The sequence below is a fragment of the Bombina bombina genome, chromosome 4, assembly GCF_027579735.1.
Source record: "Bombina bombina isolate aBomBom1 chromosome 4, aBomBom1.pri, whole genome shotgun sequence".
In the NCBI taxonomy this organism is placed as follows: Eukaryota; Metazoa; Chordata; class Amphibia; order Anura; family Bombinatoridae; genus Bombina; species Bombina bombina.
The window spans coordinates 1,204,343,550-1,204,349,549 of record NC_069502.1 but is presented as its reverse complement, the minus strand read 5'-3'; positions in this window follow the sequence as shown (position 1 = coordinate 1,204,349,549).

Genomic DNA, 6,000 nt, shown 5'->3' with positions numbered 1-6,000 from the left:
AACCTGCATTTCTGTCATTTTACAACAAATCCCTCTTTTTGGTACGTGAACTCAGGCCCTGCACTGATATCTTGCTATAACCTGCATTTCTGTCATTTTACAACAAATCCCTCTTTTTGGTACGTGAACTCAGGCCCTGCACTGATATCTTGCTATAACCTGCATTTCTGTCATTTTACAACAAATCCCTCTTTTTGGTACGTGAACTCAGGCCCTGCACTGATATCTTGCTATAACCTGCATTTCTGTCATTTTACAACAAATCCCTCTTTTTGGTACGTGAACTCAGGCCCTGCACTGATATCTTGCTATAACCTGCATTTCTGTCATTTTACAACAAATCCCTCTTTTTGGTACGTGAACTCAGGCCCTGCACTGATATCTTGCTATAACCTGCATTTCTGTCATTTTACAACAAATCCCTCTTTTTGGTACGTGAACTCAGGCCCTGCACTGATATCTTGCTATAACCTGCATTTCTGTCATTTTACAACAAATCCCTCTTTTTGGTACGTGAACTCAGGCCCTGCACTGATATCTTGCTATAACCTGCATTTCTGTCATTTTACAACAAATCCCTCTTTTTGGTACGTGAACTCAGGCCCTGCACTGATATCTTGCTATAACCTGCATTTCTGTCATTTTACAACAAATCCCTCTTTTTGGTACGTGAACTCAGGCCCTGCACTGATATCTTGCTATAACCTGCATTTCTGTCATTTTACAACAAATCCCTCTGTGTTTGAGCAATTGAATTTAGTCTGTTAAAAAAAAGTCCTGCATTTTTTGAAATGATTTTTCCCAATGTCTCAATTCTAATGTCTAGTTAATTGCCATGTGATGCTCACTCCTTATCAATACTTGCTATAACTCTAAAATTTATAGTTTTCTTATGTCACAGTTTTAACCCCCTCCAAATTTTATTGTCTGTTTACTTAACTCATCTCACCCTGACCAGACTCTAACATTCCAATTGGCCTTACCAACTGTCTTTGATTAGCAATTAAGTAAATTTAGTGGACTCAGCTGACTGCCCTACCTGTATATATTTCAGACTAGTTAGGGGATGTGCATTGCACAGGGGTTTGTGCATTGGTAACAGGGCTGTGTACTTTTTAACAATAGCATATGTTCACATTTTCAAAGTGAACATTTTATAAGTGAGGCATTCATTTTTAAGAATTATACAAGAATTACACTCAATACTCTCCACACTGCTGGTTACTAACTATCAAACTGCCTACTGACATCTGCTAAGGAATGCTGAGTTAACCTACTGTCTCTTCTGCTTTCAGGTACGTGAACTCAGGCCCTGCACTGATATCTTGCTATAACCTGCATTTCTGTCATTTTACAACAAATCCCTCTTTTTGGTACGTGAACTCAGGCCCTGCACTGATATCTTGCTATAACCTGCATTTCTGTCATTTTACAACAAATCCCTCTGTGTTTGAGCAATTGAATTTAGTCTGTTAAAAAAAAGTCCTGCATTTTTTGAAATGATTTTTCCCAATGTCTCAATTCTAATGTCTAGTTAATTGCCATGTGATGCTCACTCCTTATCAATACTTGCTATAACTCTAAAATTTATAGTTTTCTTATGTCACAGTTTTAACCCCCTCCAAATTTTATTGTCTGTTTACTTAACTCATCTCACCCTGACCAGACTCTAACATTCCAATTGGCCTTACCAACTGTCTTTGATTAGCAATTAAGTAAATTTAGTGGACTCAGCTGACTGCCCTACCTGTATATATTTCAGACTAGTTAGGGGATGTGCTTTGCACAGGGGTTTGTGCATTGGTAACAGGGCTGTGTACTTTTTAACAATAGCATATGTTCACATTTTCAAAGTGAACATTTTATAAGTGAGGCATTAATTTTTAAGAATTATACAAGAATTACACTCAATACTCTCCACACTGCTGGTTACTAACTATCAAACTGCCTACTGACATCTGCTAAGGAATGCTGAGTTAACCTACTGTCTCTTCTGCTTTCAGGTACGTGAACTCAGGCCCTGCACTGATATCTTGCTATAACCTGCATTTCTGTCATTTTACAACAAATCCCTCTTTTTGGTACGTGAACTCAGGCCCTGCACTGATATCTTGCTATAACCTGCATTTCTGTCATTTTACAACAAATCCCTCTTTTTGGTACGTGAACTCAGGCCCTGCACTGATATCTTGCTATAACCTGCATTTCTGTCATTTTACAACAAATCCCTCTTTTTGGTACGTGAACTCAGGCCCTGCACTGATATCTTGCTATAACCTGCATTTCTGTCATTTTACAACAAATCCCTCTTTTTGGTACGTGAACTCAGGCCCTGCACTGATATCTTGCTATAACCTGCATTTCTGTCATTTTACAACAAATCCCTCTTTTTGGTACGTGAACTCAGGCCCTGCACTGATATCTTGCTATAACCTGCATTTCTGTCATTTTACAACAAATCCCTCTGTGTTTGAGCAATTGAATTTAGTCTGTTAAAAAAAAGTCCTGCATTTTTTGAAATGATTTTTCCCAATGTCTCAATTCTAATGTCTAGTTAATTGCCATGTGATGCTCACTCCTTATCAATACTTGCTATAACTCTAAAATTTATAGTTTTCTTATGTCACAGTTTTAACCCCCTCCAAATTTTATTGTTTGTTTACTTAACTCATCTCACCCTGACCAGACTCTAACATTCCAATTGGCCTTACCAACTGTCTTTGATTAGCAATTAAGTAAATTTAGTGGACTCAGCTGACTGCCCTACCTGTATATATTTCAGACTAGTTAGGGGATGTGCATTGCACAGGGGTTTGTGCATTGGTAACAGGGCTGTGTACTTTTTAACAATAGCATATGTTCACATTTTCAAAGTGAACATTTTATAAGTGAGGCATTAATTTTTAAGAATTATACAAGAATTACACTCAATACTCTCCACACTGCTGGTTACTAACTATCAAACTGCCTACTGACATCTGCTAAGGAATGCTGAGTTAACCTACTGTCTCTTCTGCTTTCAGGTACGTGAACTCAGGCCCTGCACTGATATCTTGCTATAACCTGCATTTCTGTCATTTTACAACAAATCCCTCTTTTTGGTACGTGAACTCAGGCCCTGCACTGATATCTTGCTATAACCTGCATTTCTGTCATTTTACAACAAATCCCTCTTTTTGGTACGTGAACTCAGGCCCTGCACTGATATCTTGCTATAACCTGCATTTCTGTCATTTTACAACAAATCCCTCTTTTTGGTACGTGAACTCAGGCCCTGCACTGATATCTTGCTATAACCTGCATTTCTGTCATTTTACAACAAATCCCTCTTTTTGGTACGTGAACTCAGGCCCTGCACTGATATCTTGCTATAACCTGCATTTCTGTCATTTTACAACAAATCCCTCTTTTTGGTACGTGAACTCAGGCCCTGCACTGATATCTTGCTATAACCTGCATTTCTGTCATTTTACAACAAATCCCTCTTTTTGGTACGTGAACTCAGGCCCTGCACTGATATCTTGCTATAACCTGCATTTCTGTCATTTTACAACAAATCCCTCTTTTTGGTACGTGAACTCAGGCCCTGCACTGATATCTTGCTATAACCTGCATTTCTGTCATTTTACAACAAATCCCTCTGTGTTTGAGCAATTGAATTTAGTCTGTTAAAAAAAAGTCCTGCATTTTTTTGAAATGATTTTTCCCAATGTCTCAATTCTAATGTCTAGTTAATTGCCATGTGATGCTCACTCCTTATCAATACTTGCTATAACTCTAAAATTTATAGTTTTCTTATGTCACAGTTTTAACCCCCTCCAAATTTTATTGTCTGTTTACTTAACTCATCTCACCCTGACCAGACTCTAACATTCCAATTGGCCTTACCAACTGTCTTTGATTAGCAATTAAGTAAATTTAGTGGACTCAGCTGACTGCCCTACCTGTATATATTTCAGACTAGTTAGGGGATGTGCATTGCACAGGGGTTTGTGCATTGGTAACAGGGCTGTGTACTTTTTAACAATAGCATATGTTCACATTTTCAAAGTGAACATTTTATAAGTGAGGCATTAATTTTTAAGAATTATACAAGAATTACACTCAATACTCTCCACACTGCTGGTTACTAACTATCAAACTGCCTACTGACATCTGCTAAGGAATGCTGAGTTAACCTACTGTCTCTTCTGCTTTCAGGTACGTGAACTCAGGCCCTGCACTGATATCTTGCTATAACCTGCATTTCTGTCATTTTACAACAAATCCCTCTTTTTGGTACGTGAACTCAGGCCCTGCACTGATATCTTGCTATAACCTGCATTTCTGTCATTTTACAACAAATCCCTCTTTTTGGTACGTGAACTCAGGCCCTGCACTGATATCTTGCTATAACCTGCATTTCTGTCATTTTACAACAAATCCCTCTTTTTGGTACGTGAACTCAGGCCCTGCACTGATATCTTGCTATAACCTGCATTTCTGTCATTTTACAACAAATCCCTCTTTTTGGTACGTGAACTCAGGCCCTGCACTGATATCTTGCTATAACCTGCATTTCTGTCATTTTACAACAAATCCCTCTTTTTGGTACGTGAACTCAGGCCCTGCACTGATATCTTGCTATAACCTGCATTTCTGTCATTTTACAACAAATCCCTCTTTTTGGTACGTGAACTCAGGCCCTGCACTGATATCTTGCTATAACCTGCATTTCTGTCATTTTACAACAAATCCCTCTTTTTGGTACGTGAACTCAGGCCCTGCACTGATATCTTGCTATAACCTGCATTTCTGTCATTTTACAACAAATCCCTCTTTTTGGTACGTGAACTCAGGCCCTGCACTGATATCTTGCTATAACCTGCATTTCTGTCATTTTACAACAAATCCCTCTGTGTTTGAGCAATTGAATTTAGTCTGTTAAAAAAAAGTCCTGCATTTTTTGAAATGATTTTTCCCAATGTCTCAATTCTAATGTCTAGTTAATTGCCATGTGATGCTCACTCCTTATCAATACTTGCTATAACTCTAAAATTTATAGTTTTCTTATGTCACAGTTTTAACCCCCTCCAAATTTTATTGTCTGTTTACTTAACTCATCTCACCCTGACCAGACTCTAACATTCCAATTGGCCTTACCAACTGTCTTTGATTAGCAATTAAGTAAATTTAGTGGACTCAGCTGACTGCCCTACCTGTATATATTTCAGACTAGTTAGGGGATGTGCATTGCACAGGGGTTTGTGCATTGGTAACAGGGCTGTGTACTTTTTAACAATAGCATATGTTCACATTTTCAAAGTGAACATTTTATAAGTGAGGCATTAATTTTTAAGAATTATACAAGAATTACACTCAATACTCTCCACACTGCTGGTTACTAACTATCAAACTGCCTACTGACATCTGCTAAGGAATGCTGAGTTAACCTACTGTCTCTTCTGCTTTCAGGTACGTGAACTCAGGCCCTGCACTGATATCTTGCTATTCCCTGCATTTCTGTCATTTTACAACAAATCCCTCTTTTTGGTACGTGAACTCAGGCCCTGCACTGATATCTTGCTATAACCTGCATTTCTGTCATTTTACAACAAATCCCTCTTTTTGGTACGTGAACTCAGGCCCTGCACTGATATCTTGCTATAACCTGCATTTCTGTCATTTTACAACAAATCCCTCTTTTTGGTACGTGAACTCAGGCCCTGCACTGATATCTTGCTATAACCTGCATTTCTGTCATTTTACAACAAATCCCTCTGTGTTTGAGCAATTGAATTTAGTCTGTTAAAAAAAAGTCCTGCATTTTTTGAAATGATTTTTCCCAATGTCTCAATTCTAATGTCTAGTTAATTGCCATGTGATGCTCACTCCTTATCAATACTTGCTATAACTCTAAAATTTATAGTTTTCTTATGTCACAGTTTTAACCCCCTCCAAATTTTATTGTCTGTTTACTTAACTCATCTCACCCTGACCAGACTCTAACATTCCAATTGG